The 23,370-nt window shown below is 44.7% G+C and overlaps 1 protein-coding gene across 1 annotated transcript in view; it reads left to right on the top strand.

Moving 5' to 3' along the window:
* Positions 1–234: 234 nt before the first annotated feature.
* CHD8 (chromodomain helicase DNA binding protein 8) overlaps positions 235–23,370 on the top strand; it is a 130,783-nt gene continuing 107,647 nt past the window's right edge. The window contains 1 exon segment of the mRNA XM_068241428.1: positions 235–386. The gene's annotated coding sequence lies outside the window, so the exon portion shown is untranslated.

Below are 23,370 nucleotides of genomic sequence, written 5' to 3' on the forward strand. Positions count from 1 at the left end.
CAGCTGAAGCGCGCAAGTTCATTTCCAAGCAGGCAGCACTAGGACAGCCCTAACTGTAGGGTCCTTCTGGCTTCATTTCCGTAGGTACTTCCTGGAGAGCGCAATCTAACCCTTTGTGCATGACGTCACATCGTAGCGTTGATTGATGTTTTGCCAGACCAATAAAGTTTGAGAGGGGGTGGGATTTAAGTCCTGGAGTGGCCTGCCATTGAACGGTTACAGGTGTGACGTAATGCGTTTTGGTGTGAGGCTGAGCTTCACCGCGCTGCACGTCCATGCTCGGCTCAGCCGGGACCAGCTCATAAAGGGTCAACAGCGGCCGAGACCCGGACAGTGTGACGTCACAGGTGAGACGGGGGCGTTGACGTCACAGAGTGGGGTCACAGGTGAGAAGTGGGGGAGGGGGTATGAGTGAAACATACATCACGTAAATATATTGAGCCATTTGGATATATTAGAAGGCAGGTCGTACATTAGCCGGGTGCACATGGGCCATTGTATGGTACATGAGTATAGATGGGCATGTAGTGACGACATACTGTGCCTATATCGGTGTTTCCTTCCCGCACTGCGCAGGAGCGCTTAGTCAGCGATGGTCTCCGCGCACATAGGGCTGGAAATGTGTCCTAACACTGACAACTGTTTACTGCCATACTCGTAGCAATTACACAGCTCACATCATTGCATACTAATATCACGGATGCCTCACTGGGAAGCTCATGACCTCTGTGTCTTTGGCTGGAAAGTTTCTGTTTCTCACAGCAATAAAATATTAGAGGGGGAACATTCCTAATAAAAAGTTTCAATTGTCTATTCTTTTTGACGCAAGCTTGTATCCAAAAATCTATGAAAAGGGTCAGAGTCGATTACAAGTAACATCAGCAACTCCAGCTTTTCTTTATCTAGTATTGTGAGTCTGCCTACCACAGCACCAAATATTACTACAGTAAAATGATAAACTGTAATTAAATACATTGGTGCAGTTTGTACCAAAGAACAAGTTCTGTATGTGTCATGCCAAGCGAGCTTGGAATATAAATATTTCTTCTTCATGTTCATAGATCAACTAGTTGTTGTGGTAGATTACTTTGGAGGTACAATTCTGTTAACTTAAATTGCTTAAAAAATTTCATGGGGAAATTTAGTATCTGTTTTGATATATAACTTGGTGAGGTATAGTTGCATTCAATTCAATTCTAACTTCAAACTTGCAGAAGAATAAAAAAAAAAAATTTAATTTCTTAAACACACGGTAACTGTTTGACTTGAAAATCGGTTTACTTCAACTACTGTCTCTTTAATGCTCATCTCCAAAACCAAATCTAAAAATCTGTTTTCTGAGAGATAGTTTTGAGGAACATAGATGTGATTGCTGCTTGGATTGGGGGAAGGCGCAGGGTAAATCTGCCTGAGGGAGTACATTTGAAATCGGCGCCGGTAGACTTGGGCGCAGGATACAGCGGTATATGGCTGATCCTGCTTCTGCACAAGTCCGGGCTGATTAAATTACTATTCCCCCTTCAGGCCGCCATGGATAGTGGGGGAATGAAATAATTCGGCTTCCAGCGATTGCTGGAGGCCGAATTATTATGTTTTTAAGCAACCTCGGCTCCGTCTTCTGACGGAGCCGACGTTACTCACTGAGCGCTTCAATAGGAATGATTCCTATTGAAGTCTATGGAGGCGCCGGCTGCGCCCAAATCTAGCAACGCTGAAAAGCACTGCTCCGTGCCTGAGGAGACTGCAGGTTAAATCAATAACAGCCTATTGTGCTGGAAGCTGACAAAGTCTGGACTTCTGACTGGGTATATTATAAATTATTTATTTCATATTCTCTATTAGCCATTCAAGATGCTTAGACAAACATTCTCTGCCAAAGATTATCTACACCAGGGGTCTCAAACTCGCGGGCCATTTGCGGCCCTCGATACAATATTTTGTGGCCTCCCTGGCAAAAGCTTCCTTATAGTTCGCTTCAGTGCTCCCAAGTAATCTGCCTCATCCCCGCCGCTAAACGAGGGCTGCAGAGCCCCCAAATCGCCCGGGGGGCAATCCGCCCGCATTTCTTGGAAGGGGCAGAGCTTTCAGCTTCAGCTCTGCCCCTCCTGACGTCAATAGCCGCACGGATCGCCGCCTCTCCCCGCCCCTCTCTGTGAAGGAAGAGTGAGAGGGGCGGGCAGAGGCGGCGATGCGCCGCGATTGTGAAATTCCTTATGCGGCCCAGCCTCATCCTGACTTTGCCTCCTGCGGCCCCCCAGGTAAATTGAGTTTGAGACCCCTGATCTACACTGATCTTTGAAACCTTTTGTGCCTGCAGTGGTGTCCTCAGAAAATAATATCTAGATCTTCGACTAGAAGAAGGCTTGAACTGTGCACATAAAAATATTAGTCATTCAAAATGATGGTTATTTTCTTTTTGCATAACATTTTAATAAAAGGGCTTTTTGGTCCTTTAGGCCCCATTCACACTTAAAAGCACAAAACGCTGGCGATTAACGCCCGCGCTTTGCGGGAGTGATTTTTTTTTTCCCCGCGATTTAAAGCCAATGGGTACCGTTTCTAAAAACAAAAAGTCGGATACTCACCTAAGGAGAGGGAAGGCTCGGTCCTAATGAGCCTTCCCTCTCCTCTCCCGGTGCCCTCGGTGCTGCGCTGGCTCCCCCGTTCGCGTCCGCCGCCGCAGGGACTTCGGAAGGCTTCGGGAGCACTCGGGCTTCCGAAGACGGGCCGCTCCATACTACGTACGTGCGAGCGCGTCATAGAGGGCGCTCGCGCATTTGTAGTATGGAGCGGCCGTGTCATCGGGAGCCCGAGTGCTCCCGAAAGCTCCCGAAGGCATGCGGAAGTGGCAGTATTTGACCGAACTGGTCGAATACTGCCACGGGGGATCCTGCGCGGGACCGGGCACCGGGAGAGGAAAGGCTCATTAGGACCGAGCCTTCCCTCTCCTTAGGTGAGTATCCGACTTTTTGTTTTTAGAATCGGTAAACATTCACTTTAACGTGGAAAAATCACTGGACACTGCAGCGATTTTTTTCCGTGATCACATTTAGCGCTTCTATAGCACTGAAAAGCGATCGCCGGGGAATCGCCTGAAAATGGTGCAGGCTATGCGTTTGGCGATTTGTGTTAATCGCCGGCGATTAACTCAAATCGCCCAAGTGAGAATGGGCCCATAGGGTTTTATTCCACTAGCGCTTTAAAAAGAAAAGAAATTGCCAGCAAAACGCTCTAGTGTGAATGGGGCCTGAGAGACCCTTACACACTCCTAGGAGTTCTGGTGTGAAAACCTAGGCCCATATGCAATTACATTTTTCACCTGAGTTTTCTCCTAGGTGGTATTTTTACAACTTGTAAATAAAATGCCTTTTAAAACAGCAGCAAGCAAAAAAATACTAAAAATAATTTTGATAGTACTTTTCACCTTCTTTTTGGTACTTTTTCAATTGCAAAGTGCTGAAAAATTAGTTTAAATAAAAGATGAAAAATTATCTCCCAGGAGAAAACTTTGGAGAAAAAGTGAATTGCTTATGGCCCCCAGGGCCATATGCAATTCGTTTTTTTCACTTGAGTTTTCTCTTAGGCCTCGTTCAGACTATACGCGCTGCCGTCCGCATTTTGGCAGCGCGTATAGTGTGCGACACGCAAGAACGGTAGAAGGGAATAGACAGCCCTTCTACCGTTCCCATCAAATGCGCTGCGTGGCAGCGCGATTGCGCTATCGCGTGCTGCACGCATTTTTGGGAATCGCAGCGCAGATCCCATTCATTGTAATGAATGGGATCTGCAGCGCAGCGCAGATGGCGTGCGATCGGACGCGTTGCGTTCCAATCGCACAGCCATCTGCGCTAAATGATGTGAACGAGGCCTAAGGTGATATTTTAAAATTTGTTAATAAAATGCCTTTTAAACCATCAGCAAGCAAGAAAATACTCAAAATAATTTTGATAGTACTTTTTCAATTACTTGTTTGTACTTTTTTAGTTAAAAAGTGCTGGAAAGTTATTTTAAATAGAAGATGAAAAGTTATCTCCTAGGAGAAAACTCAGGTGAAAAAGTGAATTGCATATGGCCCTCAGTGTGAGTATGTTTTCACCTACATTGATGGCCTCCCCTTCAGTGATTTGCTAAAAGCTATGACTTTTCCAACTACTGTTCTGTCTATAGAACAGCATCGTTGGGTTGGTAGATGGCTCATTTGTACATTTTCAGTAGTAAACTGCTACCCAAGGTGACTACAAGAGATGTATGTGGGCACATTTATCCATTGTGTGTAAATAGGTTCAAACTGTTGTGTGAGAATTGAGGCCTAGTTAACACTAAAAAATGTTTTTGTTTTTTTTAAAATAGTCGCTAAGTGGTTAGTGATCGGGATTTTGCAGAGCGATTTTTCAAATAATGGCCAAATTCCAAGCTGCATACATGCTGTAGTTATCAGCATCCCTGTAGTGATGTGTTGGTGAAACTGAAAGTAAAGCAAAGTGAACTCATGAGCTGCCATGTTTGTCAACAAAACCATCTATAACATTATACTACTAGTATTGAGTGCTGAAAAGACAAAGCTGATGGAATTTTTTTGGCAACAGATGTTCAGTAAAGTGCACGTTATCCAGAATTCAGGCAATCGGAAGTCTCCACTAACAGGCATGCCTATGGGATAATGAGGACTGCATTTTTTTGGGGGGTTGGAGGCATTTTAAATACTTACAGGACTTCAGAGATGTCTGGCAGTCTCCCCATACCTCCCTACGGGCTCCTAGCAGCTTTCCGGCGGGGTGCATGGAAGCTATCTTATCACATGACCAGATGCGGGTCATGTGACTTGCATGCACGGAGGACGCCAGAAAGTCGCTCGAAGCCAGCGAAGAGGTATGGGGAGAATGCCCAACATCGCTGGAGTCCCGGTAAGTATTTGCAGGAGGAGATTTGTGCTTTTTTTTTTAGCCGGCTGCTCAAGCAACCGGCAAGCACACATATCCAGCATCAGGCGATACCTGTCGGTGCCAGATATGGGGACTTTGCTTTACATCTCCTGAGTAGAGATTAATCAATGAGATGCAAATAATTTCTTCTTGTATACAATTAACGTGAAATTTTAATGCAAGTAGAAAAGATTTACATACCATTGACTATCTCTGCTCCTGAATTTAGCTTAGGAAGTAAAGCACTTGGCACTAGTCTACATTAGGGGACCTAGCAGGAAAACTTACTGGTAATAGTTCTTCAATGAAGGCATCCTCTACAGCAGGGGTCCCCAATCGTTTTGGGTCGAGGGCCGGGTCAACATACTTCAGACTGCCTGGGGGCCCGGTGTATACATAAAATGCGGGCCAGACAGTAAAGCATACCCAGGTGACAACTTCCAGTCCAATTGGACAGCAGTGTCACCTGATGTTGAATTTGATTGGAAACCAGCGAATTACTGGTTTCTGGCTTACACGTGGATGGGTGGTGCCAGCACTGCTATTCTATATGCGGACCACCAATATTTAAAGATGTAGTTGATCGCAACTATAAGTAATATAGTTTGTGTGTGGGAGGCTGGTAAAAAAGCCTCAGGGGGCCACATTCAGCCCACGGGCTTTAGTTTGAGGACCACTGCTCTACAGCACAATGTGTTGTGGTTGTGCGAATAATGTGGATGTAGTTTACTACAACCAAATCTGAAGGTTCGAGAGGGTGCTCTTCACCCAATCACATTAGGGGAATTTCACTATGAGGAAATAACACTATAAGGGAGCGCAGGGTTATACACTTGAAATTTATTAACCTCCTGACTGTTACGCCGTTCAGGAGGTTTTGCAGGTTTTGAGTCCCTAGTATTAATGTAACAGTTTGCATGGCTGAAAAAGCTTTAGCTAGCACTAGGCTAGCTAGTATAAGAAGCTGGCACCCCCGATCACCCCTGATACCCTGATCCAGCCACTTAATACATTACCCAGCTTGGCTTCAGCGATCGTCACAGCCTCACTGCACAGCTCTACTCTTCTCTATGGGGAGGATCGTCATGACGTCATGCGCAGACCCGATCCTCCCTATAGAGCGACTGGAGCTGTGCAGGGAGGCTGCGCTGATTAAGTGGCTGGATCAGGGTATGGGGGGGTGGAGGGGGTGCTGGTTACCTATACTAGCTAGCCTAGTGCTAGCTTAAGCTTTTTCAGCCATGCAATCTGTTACATTAATCCTGGGGGACTCCTGAGGCAAGTGAGCAGTATGCCCGACACAGTGTCGGGCATACCGCTAAGGAGGTTAAATAATCCAAATGTTATCAAAAACACAGACAAGGAATCATAAAAGCAAATAACACCCTTTAAAACCAATGATTGCCAGCTATAACACCTGTTGGGCAAACGGTTCTTGTCCTATTCCTGAACTGATCAAAAAATTTTCGGGCCCAGCTAAGCATATTGCCAAAGCATGACGTCATGATGGGTGCAAATAGCGAGATATTGTCCAATTGTGGTGGCTCTAACCCCATGTGCTGAGGAGTGCACGCCTCTGGGATGATCCCCATTACAGACACTGTGGGCTCTATTCACAATGGGTAGTTAGGTAAAATCAATTTGGTCGGTAAAATACCTCATTCAGTATTTTAAATTTTTTTTTTCCAAATTCACTAAAGTTTTCCAGAAATGAGGTAGAATTTTGGTAGTTTACCGAACAAACATGCCTCAATTCACTAAGATCTGCTCGGTGAGTGTCACTTACCAGCATGTAGCAGGTCAGCGGGCAGGCATTGAGCTGTGTGTGTGACTACGTTTTCTGTCCATTGCCTACTGTCATCCCTTTAGATGTGCTGCAGCCACCAAGGGAGCTCTTCTGTATGCTAGAATACAGATTTACACATCTAAAGGGATGCAGGAAAGCCCTCAGAATTGTCAGCGTCCTCTGCACTCTACTCTGAAAGACCCACCTATACCCCTTCGCATCGAATCATAGTGAGAACAGGCTGTGTGGCTCTCCCTATTGGCTGTCTGGCCAGTTATTGGCTGCTGTGAGCTGGAGAAAAATACTGAACACTTTTGCTTGGTAAATTAAATGCGGAAATCTTTGTGAAATGACATTTCCTGAGGTAATTCCTGCATAAGTCAGTAGTTTACCTCACTAGTCGGGAACTCTGCTTTTCTGTGCAGTGATAGGTTTAGTGAATTGTAATTTGGGAAGGTGATCGGTCAAATCGGCTGTTTTGAGCAATACTGAATGCAGTAATGCTTTGTGAATAGAGGCCTGTCAGTGTCAAACCTCCCCACATAGACTAAAGCATGGGGTGCTGAGCAGCGACATATTGGTGAGCCCCGACAGATGGAAGTAACGTTACCCTCCTTGTTGAAGCCTTCCTGCTGGACACGTCCTAACAGATAGCTCTCCGCCCCTATAAGGAGCCAGTGGGAAGTGGGATGTAGGGGACTCTGGGTATTTGGATCAGGCCGGTGGCGAGCTGACAGCCACCTGCTCCAGCCGCTGCTGCTGCTGCAATTTCCCTATGAGGTTTCCCACTAGGTCCCCTAAAATAGACTTGTGGCAAGTATTTTGCCATGTTTTCTCCAGTCACGTCAATCTCTGTTTATGTATGTTATTATATACAGACAGTACTCTACTTATAAACCACTCGAGTTACCGTTCAGAGATACAAAGTTCTTAATTTACAAAATATCTAATACTGTGTTTTTTTTTATTACGTATTTTTGTTAAATGTTACAGTATTGTATAAATTGTTATAAGTAGTTAAAGGGAACCTAAACTGAGAGGGATAGGGATGTTTCCTTTTAAACAATATCAGTTGCCTGGCAGTCCTGCTGATCTCTTTGGCTGTAGTAGTGGCTGAATCACACACCTGAAAGAAGAATGCAGCTAATCCAGTCTGACTTCAAGGGCAACTGAAGTGAGAAGTATATGGAGGCGGCCTTGTTTGTTTCCTTTTAAACAATACCAGTTGCCTGACAGCCCTGCTGGTATGTTTGGCTGCAGAAGTGTTTGAATAACACCAGAAACAGGCATGGGGCTAATCCTGTCAGATATGACAATAATGTCAGAAACACCTGATCTGCTGCATGCTTGTTCCGGGTCTATGGCTGAAAGTATTAGAGGCAGAGGGTCAGCTGGACAGCCAGGCAACTGGTATTGCTTAAAAGGAAATAAACATGGCAGGCTCCATATACGGCCCAGTGCACACCAAAACTGCTAGCAGATCGTCAAAACGCTAGCGGTTTTGGGAGCAGAGAGCAGATATTTGGCAGGGTGCACACCAAGCGGATTTTGTATGCGATCCACCAGCCACATCAGCCAGTGAAAACGCTTGGCTATTGTATTTCAATGTGTGGTGCACACCGGCGGTTTGAGGTTTTTTTAGCAAACCGCAAACGCGCAGCAGGAGGCGCGTTTGCGGCTTGGCAAAAACCTCAAACCGCCGGTGTGCACCATCCCATTGCAATACATTAGCCAAGCATTTTTCCAGGCGGATGCGGCCGGCGGATCGCTCCAAAAACCGCTCGGTGTGCACTGGGCCTACCTCTCACTTCAGTTGTCCTTTCAGTCAGAGCACCAGATCTGCAAGCTTGTTCAGGGGCTGTGGCTGAAAGCATTAGAGACACAGGATCAGCAGGAGAGTCAGGCAACTGGTATTATTTTAAAAGGAAAAATCCATATCCCTCTCAGTTTAGGTTCCCTTTAAAAACACTTTAAAAGTACATTGAAAATAGCCAAAGAACATAATTTTATACTATATGTCCAAAACCTGAGTTGTCCGAAAATAAATCCTTTATCCAATTTTTACCATGTTTAACACAGGACTACATGGAATATGTAAGTGGGGTAAAAAAAAACAAAACTATTTTACTTACCTGAGGCTTCTTGCAGCCCCCTGGAGTCCTCCTGTGCCCACAACGTCTTCCTGGTTCCCTCCAGTAAACAGCGGCCAGCCCACACAAAGCTGGCCCATCGCCAGCTACTGTGCATGCGCAGCCCTGAGCCGCGCACACTCTGTTGGCACTCCCACGGTGGGGTGCACTCTGCACATTCGCCGCAACAATTACCACATATTGCGCATATGCAGAATGGCGTGCAGCTCAGGGCCATGCATACGCAGTAGCCGGCAACTCACGGCGACAGGCTAGCTTTGTGGGGGTCACCGCTGCTTACCAGGGAAACCAGGAAGACGTTGTGGGCACAGGAGGACTCCAGGGGGCTGCAAGAAGCCCCAGGTAAGTTAAAATCATTGTTTTATTCTTTCACTTAAATATTCTTTTAACGTACAAACAAATTCAACTTACAATTTAACGGAACCTGTTTGTAAGTAGGGGACTGCCTGAACTTAGTTGTTGTTGCCAAGTTTCACTTCAGGATCAGTTAAAGCCCACAACTTCACACACAACTTTTATTGAGGTTTCAAAAATGGAAAAGGGTTACAAAATTTGTTTGGTTTCTGTGGTAGTTGGAGAATTTCACTCCCTTTCTATCTAGTCAGGAGGTGTGGCTGACACAGGGAAATGGAAAAATAAACCTTCTAAATATTGTGGTGGTCAGTGAGATGCTAATAATTCTAGCCTGCATGTAAATTTAACACAAATTGTATGCAGTTTGGAATTGTGCCGATGCAGTAAACTTTCTGGTGATTTTAATTGGCCCAGTTCCAAGCTAAGTACAATATGCATACAAGAAGGATTCATTATCATCCCACTGACCAGCTCTGTTGAGGAGATGGTAGAATTTCTACCCAGTTTTTACTGCTGCCAAACTTTTTAAAAAAAGGTTCTGCTTACAAATGGAAATGTAGAATTTTACTTTTCAAACTTCACGCATCTTGTCAATTTTCTGTAATGCACTTCTGAATTATATAGAAACATGACCATCTATCATACTGGCCATAAGGGGTGAAACTATACCTACAGCTGTGCATTGCCAGGGTCAGCCAGATTACAGCACCACTATCAAAAACTACTGTCAAATTTAAAATACATGTGTAGATATTTTAAGACGTACATTGCTCCCTGATTAAAATGCAATATAAAATTTCTCCGAGGTAACTATTGATTACAGTAGGTAATAAAAAATCAGACATCTCCTCGTGGGGATTCTCCATATTTACTACTGGACAAAATCACTCCCTGGAAAGGATGTAATCAAAGATGCTGGCCATCCACCTTACTCATTTGCAGACTAATTTAACAGTTGGACTGAGCTATTGTCATTCAGGGCTAATTCACAGTGCATCAGTTGCATTGCAGAATAACAGTTATTGTGTTGTCTCGCACACACTAAGGGCTTATTCACACTAAAGGCGGTTTTTGGAACTTTTAAGTGCAGGTGATTTGTACAAATCGCCCTAAAAGCGCTTACACTATGCTTTCCAATGAGAGAGTTCTCATTGGGGCGTTCCATTTCCTTGCCACTGACAAATGCGCTGCACGTACCATTTTCAGGGCGATTTGCCCTGAATAGAAGGTATAGGGAAACCGCAAAGCGCTTCAAAAAGAGCTTTGCATAGTGATTTCCCCAGCGCTTTAATGAATAAATACATTGTATTTATTAATTTCCAGGGGGGAAAAGTAATCACTTCCCGACTGACGTCAGGAAGTGATTTAACCACTTAAGCCCTCGGTTGTTTTCACTTTATGCATCCAAGCAATATTCACCTCCCATTCATTAGCCTATAACTTTATCACTACTTATCACAATGAACTGATCTATATCTTGTTTTTTTCCGCCACCAATTAGGCTTTCTTTGGGTGGTACATTTTGCTAAGACCTACCTTACTGTAAATGCATTTTAACAGTAAGCATAAGAAAAAAACTGAAAAATTCATTATTTCTCAGTTTTCGGCCATTATAGTTAGTTTTAAAATACATGCCTCCATAATTAAAACCCACGTATTGTATTTGCCCATTTGTCCCGGTTATTTCACCGTTTAAATTATGTCCCTATCACAATGTATGGCGACAATATTTTATTTGGAAATAAAAGAGCATTTTTTCCATTTTGCATCCATCACTATTTACAAGCTTATAAAAAAATAAATAGAAATATTTAATCTTTACATAGATATTTAAAAAGTTTAGACCCTTAGGTAAATATTTGTTGTTGTTTTTTGTATTGTGTTTTTTTTTTTTTTATTAAACATTTTATGTGGGTATTTTTGGGAGGGTGGGATGTAAATAGTATTTGATTTGGGTAAATATGTGTGTATTATTTTTTTTTTTTTTACATTTAGATGTAGTTTTACTTTTTGGCCACAAGATGGCAACCTTGAGTTTGTTTACATGACATCACTCTAAGCGTAACATGTACGCTTAGAGGGACATAGGAGGCAGAAAAAGCGAAGCTTCTGAGAGAAGCTGTTGCTTTTTCTGCGGGGGAGAGGAATCGGTGATCGGGCACCATGGCCCGATTCATTGATTCCTGGGCTAACGATCCGTGGCCGGAAGCGCACATGTCCTCCTTGACGTAGAACTACGCCAAGGAGGACAAAGTGGTTAAATAATTGCTCTGCTAAAGTGCTTACAAAAACGCTTCTAACACACAGAGCGATTAGAAAAAAAAAATCGCTCAGCATGGGCTTCCCCCTTCCCACTCCCCCTCCAGCTAGTTTCTTTTAAAATCAGTTTTGCTGGGAACTCACTCACTTTCTTGTTCCACCACTCGCCTCGTCACTTCCTGCAATGCCGCCCAATGAAGTACACAGGGAAGCATTGCAGGAAGTGACACGGTAAGCGGTGGAACGCAAGGAAGTGAGTGAATTCCCCGCTTGCTGAATGACACATTTTAAAAGAAACTAGCTGGAGGGGGAGCGAGGAAAGGGGGACCCAGGTGAGGGAGGGGGGTCTCCCCTCTACACCCACAGACAGGGCTGGGACACTGGAAACGGATCAGTTTCTGTGTCCAAAGCGGTCTGTGTGGGGGGAGAACCGTTTTTACAATGGCTTTCACTACCCCTGCATGTATCCAGGGTACATGAAAACCCTGCAAATCCAGACCCTTCGTTCAGTTTTCAAAAGCGGATTCCCTGCCGATCCGTTTTTGAAGAGAGTGAAGACGGCTGCTATTTTTAACATTTGTATCCGTGGCTCCGGTTTTGGCCCGGGCCCCAAAAAGAAACCACGGATACTTTTTTAAAATGAATGTGAACTGAATCTAAGTGACAGTGACGCAGGAAAAAGGTAATTTGTACATTTTGCTCTGGTATACATTTTATATACCTGTTAACAAGACATATAACATTTATATTGCGCTTTTCTCCTGGCGGACTCAAAGCACAGAACTGCAGCCACTAGGATGGGCTCTATAGGCAGTAGCAGTGTAAAGGTGGGTACACACGTCAGATAAAAGTCTTTGGAAAATGAAAGATCACAGACCAATTTTACCCCCTTCCATGTAGTATGAGAGCCATACTCTACACAGTCTATTCTATGGAGCTGAACTCCCCATCAGATAAAAATCTTTGCAAGATCCTGCACACAAAGATGCTGTACACATGCAACAGATTATTATCTGCAAAAGATCAGTTCCTGAAAAAGATCCGTTCCTGCAAAATGCATTAAAAGTCTAGAATATCTGCAGATCTCATACACACCTTGTTTAACGGACAATTATCTGCAGATCAGATCCACCAGGTTGGATCTTCAGATCTGCAGATACTTGTCCGATCTGCAGATGATGGTCTGTTAAACAAGGTGTGTATGAGATCTGCAGATGTCATAGACAATGAATGCATTTTGCAGGAACGGATCTTTTGCAGGAACTGATCTTTTGCAGATAATAATCTGTTGCATGTGTACAGCATCTTTGTGTGCAGCATCTTGCAAAGATTTCTATCTGATGGGGAGTTCAGCTCCATAGAATAGACTGTGTAGAGTATGGCTCTCATACTACATGGAAGGGGGTAAAATTGGTCTGTGATCTTTCATTTTCCAAAGACTTTTATCTGACGTGTGTACCCACCTTTAGGGCTGTTGCACACCTAAAAGCGCTAGCATAATGTCAAACGCTCAGCGTTTTTAGAAATTATTTTTCTAAGCGATTTTCTAGGCATGTGCTTAGCGATTTTCTCACTATGTCTAGAGATTTTTAGTGTTTTGATATAGCAATTTTTTTTTTTGTTCAGCTCTGTTCTGATGCTTTTTAGAATGATTTTCCACTTTCCTATACTTAACATTGAGGCTTAATTGCCTAAAATCTTTCAGGACCCGTGTTTGCGTTTGGGTAAGAAAATCACATTGCTCTGGTGTGATCCATCCCATTCAAATACATTAGCCAAGTGATTTCCATAGTGCTAGCATTTTGAAAAGCGCTCAGAAGTGCTCGAGGTGTGCACCAGCCCTTAGGGAGTCCTGCCCAAGGTCTCCAACTGAATAGGTGCTGGTTTACTGAACAGGAAGAACCGAGATTCAAACCCTGGTCTCCTGTGTTAGAGGCAGAACCCTTTTGATTGTAATCTAGCAAGGACAGGTCTCTCATCCATTTTGTTTTTTGGAATTTGCTATATATTTTGTTCATCTTGTCACTGTAATTACTGTGTCTACCAATTCTATATCATGTACCAGTGTTATTTTGTGTATACCACTGTCTGTATTGCTATGTATCGCCATGTTATATTCCACAGTCCACTTTCACAGTGGCCATTGCATTCCCTGTGATAGCAGGAACGCAATGGATCGTGACTGCTGTGTTGCAACGTATCTGATTGTTTCACCGGGTACAGTGAAGCATGCAGTCAATAAAAAGTATGCTTACTTTTTTTACTGTTACGCTTGCTTTTAGCTGCAGTGCATTACCATGCTGCAATCAGTTATACTGCAACGCATCCGCTGCACTGTTAAAGTCACATAGGTGGCACGTAAGCCATATTACAAAATTACCATTACACCATACCCCATATAGAATATTTTGTCTATAAATCAGTAAGTGGACAGATTTGAACAGATTGCTACATGTGGTCAGCACAGAAAACCATTTGCAGTCAACAGTTGACCCTTGTGTGGGTACAATAGTACTAATTCCTTATGTCATTCTTTCCATACCATTTGGGGTGCCCCTTTAGGCCACATTCACATTAGCAAACGCGGACGGCCGTGCGTTGGGGACACAACCCATACGAACGCACGCCATCTGCGTTTGTATGCGTTGCGTGGCTGATCCCATTCACTGAAGTGAATGGGTCAGCCGCGCGTTTCTGCAAAAAATGCGTGCAGCATGCGTCCGGAACATGTGAACATCAGACAGTGCAGTCTATGCACTGTCTGATGTCTGCCTCCTGCACGCATTCCCGAAACGCGGATGGGTACGCGTGCAGTGTGAACGGGGCCTTAGGTGTCAAATAGATTGTTTTGTTGTATATTGTAATGTGTAAAAGTGTTTCATCTAACTTGATGCCCATGAAGGTTTGTTCTCTGCCCATATAATAAAGGAATGGCTTGGTGATTTTATACTGGTAGCTGTATTTTTAGAGCAGTGTTTCTCAACATTGTCTTAGTATGTACCCTTTTTGTGCTTGTACAGTATATCACCCCTGGCACGGTAAAGATTATCTCAAGTACCCTTGACACAGATGTTTAATATTAGTAGTACATGGCACTACAATTTCCAAGCATTTGCCACCAAGCTAAAATATTAATTTTGTGTTGTTTTGCATAAAATGTATCATGTTTTCAACTCTAAATTTATTAGTTAATTAACTATATCAAGCCTGGACCCATCAGACGTGGTACCACAAGTTGAGAAAGTAGGCTGTAGAGAATATGCACAGGACATGAAGATGGGTGTTGCTGCTGAATTGTGTAGGAATAGAGTAGCAGCCAGAGGCTGTGTGTTGCTGTAAGTGTCCCCCGTCTCCTCTGCCTAGCTTGGTTGCCATGCCTCTGTTGTGCATGACGGTGTGGGCTGCTCACATACAGGATGGAGTGGTAGAGCTTGTTATTGCAGGCTAGTGCCGCGTCTGGACCCATGTCCCCAGGATCACCATGCTGCCGGCTGACTTCCAGCTGCTATCCCCAGGCGATCGGCCCCACAACTTCCCGAATGTGTCATTTAGGCCCGGCATTCATTCATTCTCTGGTGCCGGGCAATGGTAAATCGAGGCTGGTTTAGCTCTTCCCTTGGAAACCACTAGGCCTCAGTGTGGGAGGAGGCGCTGATCTCTCAACCTACCCCTAGCCATATGCTTTTGGAGTGAGTGACTTTGTCGCGAGCCAATGATTCGGGGAAGCGGCGGTAGGCAGAGGCGAAGGGGTGGAGTGTAGAGTGGGTTAGGTTGCGCTCTGTGTATGTGTGTGGGGAGGAGAGAGCTCACTGGGCAGCCGCGGCAGCATGTGTGTAAGCGGGGACTGCATGTGTATACTTGGATACTTTGTAAACATAGAACCCGGAAAACGTGTAAGTGCAAGACTCCCAGATCCCGCATGTTCACCGGCCTTTGCTATGTTTGCCTTTTTATAGAGAGCAACCAAACTCGTGCGAATATTTACTAGTGGGACACACTCGTGCATGTGTATGCTATTTAATTATATGGAACCTAGGAAAACCTTCACATCCTGGCTAGCTGAGGCAGAGCTGCGGTGTGTGCATACTGAATGTATGTACCATCAGACCTGCATTCCTTACATAGTATCACATCTTCAGGCTGGGTGCACACTTAAAGTGCAGAAAAGGTTGCGTTCCACTGCATATGCGTGTGTGCGTTTTCTTTGCGCTTGCGTTTTTCCCTACATGTGTTTTTCTTGCTTTTTGTTTTAATACGTTTGTGGAACGCATATAAAAAATGCTTTGCATATGTTTTTGATATGCATTTTATGCAGATCCCTAGGAAGACAGCAGGAAGCGGAAATACATAAAAAAACATTGTTTTGTTTTTTTTTTGTTTATTTTTCAAATAAACATAGTGACCAAGCAGCTCTGGGTGACCTAAACCACTAGGAATGTATAGGGGATAAAAGAGAAGAAAATCCCTCCTACTAATAAGCAATGCTTGGTGAAATTTGCCTTCTTAAAACAGAAGGAAATTTGCAATAAAAAAAATGCATACAAACCACATTACATTGCATCACCATTGACTTGCATTATATGCGTGTTTTTGTAAATAATGCAACAAAACCAGCGGTTTTAAAAACTCATATCACAAAACACATACCCATGCGTTTTGTTTTTTTACTGTGAATGCTCATAGTAATGCTGGGAATACACCATAACATTTTTCAGAAGATGGATGGTTCGGTAATTTCCGACATGTCCTTATTTTCCAACATTTTTTTTTGATAGATTTCTCATACAAGTGAATGGGAATTGATAAGAAAATCGATCGAAAATAAGATCAGATAGTAAATCGACTGAATAGTCTCATAGTGTATTCCCAGCATAATGGTTGTTTTGGTACCGCCATAGATAAAATTATTCAGACCCCCAAAGTCAGTTTGAACACAGTCCGTGGTTAGGAGAAATCTTTATCACTCTTGAAACAATTCATTACACTGAGGTGTAATACTCCTCTGTCTGTTATCACAGTGTCAGGTTGCTGCTGGTCCCTTTTCACACATACACCACAGTTTCAGGTTCAGATCTGGATCAAACAGTCCACTCCACGCAAACCGATATGGATGCAATTGAATAAGTAAGAAGCTCTTTTATTTCAGAGATATCATTGTTTAAAATTACACTGAGCAGGGAGAGGTTATAATGCGTTTTGAAGGGGTCTCCCCCTCTTCATCAGAATAAAGTATGGGTCTGCCAGGAGAGTGGAGGTCTGGCTGTGATTTGTAGCAGTTTAGTGCGCCTACATCTACAGCATCCATTGGGTTAATTTACTGCTTTCTATTATATGCAGAATGCTGTTTTGCTGAAGTGCTAGTCTACTTCTGGGGGCCCAGCAGAAACCCTCATAGGGAAATTCAGCTGACAAGATTGGGTGGATGGCACCCTCTCGAACTGCTAGGTTTCCAATTGGTTGAATGAACCACACCTACACATTTTGGCCAATCAATGCTTTGTACTGTGATTTGGAGGACTGTTCCCGATGAGTTTTTTGCTGGGTCTCCTAAAGTAGACTAGCACTGGCCTTTACCTAAATTGATAGTTTATGTTGCCTATATATTGTTAAGCATTAATTGTGCTTTTATCAGATGTGCAAGCTAGCCATACCATATGAACTTGCATTTGTAGAGGCAAAAAATTGTGACTAGACCCTGGCTTTTGGAAGTGCACTGATTTCCACTAAAGAACTGTATCTGAATCCCTTAATTATATTATGTGTTGTAGATGATGAAATTCCCGAGTTCTTTGTAATTTTATCTTCAGGATTAATATATACGTATACCTCAACCCATCCTTGTTTGTGTTATGGCCCATACTCACGGGCTACTTTTGTCCCTCGTCGCTAGCACACGGGAGCGTGTGCACGACACTTCGTCGCCGGGTCCCTCTGCATACACACATGGAAGAGGGATTACTGACGCGACGGAAGCTGTCGCCGACATCCAAACCCCCCCCCCCGCCGGAAGCTCTGTGCGTTCCCTATTGGTTGCTGTCGCTAGTCCGCATACACACGTGGACTAGTAACAGTTGCGGCGAAGTTCCGGCGACAGCTTCGAGAAGCGACATTTTGGGGCGCACACGCCATACTCACGGGCGACCTGTCGCCTCAACACGCGCGTGCCACGTGGTTGCGGCGACAATTGTAGCACGTGAGTATGGGCCATTAGACTCGGCCTCTGAGAGGCTCTTATTATACCCAATTGTATTACTGGCCTGTTGTCAATATAAAGCCTCCTACTGTATAAAAAAATTTTGCAAAAAAAAACAGATTGTTCCAAAATCCTGGTGAAAAAATTAGCAAACAATGTGTTTTGATGAACGATCTACAATGATTTTTGCGCTGATTTGAATGACTGGCGTGACTGATCACATTGGTAGATAATCATTCATAGTACGCAGTGTGTACAGAGCTATGAATGATTATTGAACACTATGTCCACAAAGTCTATGGTGTTTATCACAAGTTTCGCATTGTTCAAGGATCAGATCGTTTCCCATATCGCCAGTCAACATATCACATCGCGTAGATATCATGAAAAATAGATTGTGGCACTATTGCTTCATCGAGTGATTCACACACCTATCTTTCAGTGGTTACATAGCATAAACTTTAATAGTTGTAAGATGTTCAGTTAGGTGTTTTTAGTATTACACATTTTTTTTCCCAATTTTTTTTTTCTCAGTCCCAACTTTTTGTTGGAATATATGTTGCTGGCATCGAATTCAAAATGCCTTTTGTAAAATAAGCATTTTTATTTTTAGCAATATGTTGTCTTGGTACTGTTTTCCATTAAATACATTAGAACTAAGCAGCTTGGGGTGACCCACACCATTAGGAATGTACCAGGTTTGTGATTGGTCATATTCACATTAGAAGTGTGAGGCTGTTGATTTTTAACTGCAATGTACAGCCATCTGCACTGCCATAATTTGTCACACAATCCCCATTAATTACACTAAGTTGAGCAGTGCAAAGAATGCATATGACTTAAAGGACAACTAAAGTGAGAGAGATACCCTCCTGGGCGTTACGGACGAGCTCAGCTCGTCCAGTAACGCCGCAGGGCACCGCTCAGGCCCTGGTGGGCCGATTTGAATAATTTTGTTTTCTTTGAAACACGTAGCTAGCACTTTGCTAGCTGCGTGTTTCTCCGATCTGCCGCGAAAGAGGGTAACCCCTCCCCCCCGCAGACCCTGTGCGCAGCCTGGCCAATCGCCGCCAGGCTGCGCTATGGGGTGGATTGGGACTCCCTGTGACGTCACAACGTCGATGACGTCATTCCGTTCGTCGCCATGGCGAAGGGGGAAGCCCTGAAGGAAATCCACTTCAGAATGGGATTTCCTGATGGGCTTGATCGCCGGCGGCGATCGGAGGGGTGGGAGGGATGCTGCAGGGAAGTGGGGAATCATGTAGCTAGCGCTAAAGCTCAACACACGCCATACAATCTTGGTTGTACAGATTTACCAAATCTATGTAGTATAAGGGCCAACAGATTGAAAATACCTTAAATGATTGATTGGATAAGCTCTTATACTACATGAAAGTGGTAAGATTGAACAACCAAGATTGTATGGTGTGTGTTGAGCCTAAGCTAGCTACATGATTAAAAAAGGAAAAAAAAATTAGGTTAAAACAACCCTCCCACAGCCACGGGAATCAAAACGCTAGGGAGATTAAAGAGGCTGTCATATATATTTCCTTTTAAACAATACCAGTTGCTTGGCAGCCCTGCTGATGGGTTTGGCTGCAGTAGTGTCTGAAACACACCAGAAACAAGGGTGCAAGTAATCTTGTCAGATCTGACAATGTCAGAAACACCTGATCTGCTCATGCTTGTTCAGGGTCTATGGCTAAAAGTATAAGAGGCAGAGGATCAGTAGGACAGCCAGGCAACTGGTATTGTTTAACGCCCCTAGCGGTATTGACGGTTATACACGCCAGTACATGCTGTGAACAGTATTGAGGTGCATACACGTGAATACTCTCCTGCACTGTATACTAGACCCTTGCTTGACACATTGTGGCAAGTTACAGGAAAAACAGAAATCACAGAAATCCTCGGGAAATTCAACGCCAGGGAGGTTAAAAGGAAATGAATATGGCAGCCTCCATGTCCCTCATGCTTCAGTTGTCCTTTACAGTTATTGCAATGTGGGAATGTCAGACATTGCTCTCTGTGCAGTGTCGAATAGGAGCTAGTATTGTTTAGGTGACCTAGCAGGAAACCTCATAAGGAACAATTCTCCAGTCACAGCCCCCTCTACAACTTGAACCATTCTAATTGGGCGAATAGTGTGGGCATAGTTATTACTACAACCTATCGGACCTGTAAAAGTGCAAGAGGTGCTGTCCTTCCAATCACATCAGTGTAATTTCCCTATGATGTTTCCTGCAGGTCAGCTAAACTATACTAGCTACATCTAGTTCTGAGTAGGGGTATGTTTACAGGGTGCAGAATCCCTGAACATTAATCAGACACTATGCAAGCCTGCTATGAGTCCAGGTACTTGAGCCAGTCTGGCGTAGTGCACATGCACACACTCCGCTGCCGGGAGCGTACTACACCTGCTATTGCTCAGGTGCAGAATGCGCCTGGCTGTAGGAGCGGCACCTGGCCGGACTGCGCTGACTGGCTGAATTACCGGGACTCATAGCAGAAGATCCAGGTGGTGGAGGAGGACAGCGAGGGACTGATTGGCCTGAAGGGGGCTGGAGGAAGCCCCATGTATGTATAAAACTTTTCCTTTCATCCATCTCAGGTACCCTTTAATTCGTAGTCAGCAAACCAAATTTTAACAACATATCAAATTATTTGATTTCATTTGCAAAGAGACTGCAAACATTTGCATAAATCAGTATCAACGCAGAATTCTTTGCATCTCATTGACCATCTCTATTAGTGACACGGCTGCACATCAGGCTTTATTCTTACAGCATAGATGTTATTTAGTATATATAAAGGTGGCCATACACTGGTAGATTTTCCATCCGATCGACCAACAGATAGATCCCTCTCTGGTCGAATCTGATCAGAGGGGGATCGTATGGCTGCCTTTTACTGCAAACAGAAATCGATTCACCATCTGTGGACCTAACGCGCCCCCCCCCCCCCCCGCATACATTACCTGATACGGCTGGCGCGAGTCCCCCGGTCTTCGCTGTCTTTTTCTCCGCGCTCGGCTCCAGCTTCACTGAACTTCTTGCCGGGGGAAGTTTAAACAGTAGAGGGCGCTCTACTGTTTAAACTTCCTGCCGCGACAGGAAGTGAAGCCAGCTGGCACCTAGAGCCGGAGAAGAACACAGCGGAGACCAGGGGACTCGCGCCGGCGGAGCAGGTAATGTATTGCCGCTAGCATCGGTCGTCGGGCATTCGAGCGCCGCTATTGATGCACTCCCGACCCGCCGGCGATCGAGCAAAATCTTCCGCACGGACGGCTCGATGGGAATCGACGGGAACGATTGATTTCAGACGGAAGTCGATCGTTCTGTCAGCGTTTGCGCAACGATTTCACAGCAGATTCGAACACAGTGATCGAATCTGCTGTATATCGGCGGGAAAATTGTTAGGTGTATGGGCCCCTTAAGAGATTCCTGTGTACACATCATATACTGTACAGTCACAATCAGATATGTTTATCTGACTTTAAAAATACGTGGACTGCTTTATTGAAGCAGCACAAGTAACTATTTTTTGATTGGTTTATTTCATTTTTGTGGACTAAGCACAGGTGTGTGTGTGTGTGTGTGTGTGTGTGTGTGTGTGTGTGTGTGTGTGTGTGTGTGTGTGTGTGTGTGTGTGTGTGTGTGTGTGTGTGTGTGTGTGTGTGTGTGTGTGTGTGTGTGTGTGTGTGTGTGTGTGTGTGTGTGTGTGTGTGTGTGTATTTATGTATATATGGGACATGTAGAAGGAATAGGTTTCTGGCAGATTTGATCAGCGTGATTGAATCTGCTGGGAATTAAACAGGAAAATTTGATGTGTATATGGGTACCTTTTTTTTTTTTTTAGAGTGATGTGCAGTTACTCTGCAAAGAAAATGAGGTTCTTTTTTCCTTTTATGCTTCTTTCAGACAGGAGGCTCAACTGTGCCCTTGCTGAACAGTTCAGTGTCCTGTCTGCCGCCCACCAGTGCAATTTGTTTGCATCCGAATTGCAGCGGTAATGACGCCACACAGTTCAAGCACTGACACGCGGTGGTGTTGCAGATCGGCAGAGGACCGCGACCTGTTGAGTCTAAGCTCGACTGCGGCCACACTTAAATCTGACCTCATGGGGAGGCGGTCTGTCTAGCGCTGGCACTGAGTGTTAACAAGTGCCGACCGCTGCAGGAGAGCAGCTGACAAGCGGTGAATTCAACGCCTGTCAGCTGCCGGCCTGAAAGAGGCCTTACGCATTCTTCACACACGATCTGAACCAGGCTTATGGTTGATAAGACAACACCTCTGGGTTCGGCGTTTCTCAGTGGATTTACAAAAGCCTGCAGGGAGTGTATATGTAGTATATATAGTAGTATTGTATAACCATTATTAACCCTCCTGGCGGTTTGACAAAATCCGCCAGGGGGCAGCAAAAACGTTTTTTATTTATTTATTTTTTTCATGTAGCGAGACGAGGTTTCGCTACATGATAGCCGCTGCTCAGCGGCATCCCCCCAGCCTCAAAGAACGGGATCTCCTGGAGGGCTTCCCCCATCGCCATGGCGAAGGGGCGGGATGACGTCACCGACGTCATCGACGTCGTGACGTCAAAGGGGACTCCGATCCACCCCACGGCGCTGCCTGGCACTGATTGGCCAGGCAGCGCACGGGGTCTGGGGGGGGCGGCTGCGGCGACGCGTATAGTGGCGGATCGGCGGGTAGCAGCGGCGATCGGGCACTGCACGCAGCTAGCAAAGTGCTAGCTGCGAGCAGCAAAAAAAAAATTATGCAAATCGGCCCAGCGGGGCCTGAGCAGTGCCTCCCGGCGGCATAGCGGCTTACCGCCAGGGAGGTTAAATTCTAGACCCTAACCCCAATTATTAGAATAGGGGCGGTCCTCGACTTACAAATACCCAACTTGCAAAGGCCTGTGCATACGAATGTCCCCAAAAATATGAAAGTAGGTTCTATAGGATCAAGTCAAAAATGTTTGTTTGTTTTTTTTCAAAAAAAGGCCTTGTTGTTTTTGAGAGAGGCTATGTTCGCAGTGAAACGTTATTGTCCTGCGTTATAAAGTCATTATAACGTAGGTTACCGCACTGTAATGTTAACCCTATGCGGCTTTCACAGTGCGACATTAAAGTCGCGCTGAGTTATGGTAACGCACTGCTGCAGTGCGTTACCTCTAAACGCAGAAGTTAACAGATACAGAGAAGCATACTTTTAATTGCCTGTATGCACCAATGTTTCTACTGTACTTGATGGTAGAGTAGCATTAAAGAGGACCCAAGGTGGGGATATAGGGGGCAGATGGGACACAGAGGCATTTCCTCTGCCTAATGACATGGCTCTGTGTCCCCAAGATTTGTCGCTAACTCGGAGGTAAACAGGGGAGAGGAATTCCCTGTTTAAAGCTCCTGCCAGGGGCGTTCCTACAGGGTTTCCTGAGCTGCCATTGGGCAGCTCTCTCCCCAGGCCACGCCTCCTGCCGCTCCCCCAACTCCCTGCACTGTGTGAGAGACAACACAGTCTCTCAGCACAACGTCGTGACCCAGAGGTCACGCAAGTGAAAGTGGGCTATTGCAGCCCTGCGGATCAGGTAGTCAATTTTTAAAAATTCAAGGAAAAAATGGTTTTTTAACCTGGTAAACTGACATTTTGCTGTAGTACTCTGAGGGCACAGGGGGACAGAGGGGGGCACTGAAGGCATATGAAAACC

This window comes from Hyperolius riggenbachi, chromosome 1 (genome assembly GCF_040937935.1).
Source record: "Hyperolius riggenbachi isolate aHypRig1 chromosome 1, aHypRig1.pri, whole genome shotgun sequence".
Lineage (NCBI taxonomy): Eukaryota > Metazoa > Chordata > Amphibia > Anura > Hyperoliidae > Hyperolius > Hyperolius riggenbachi.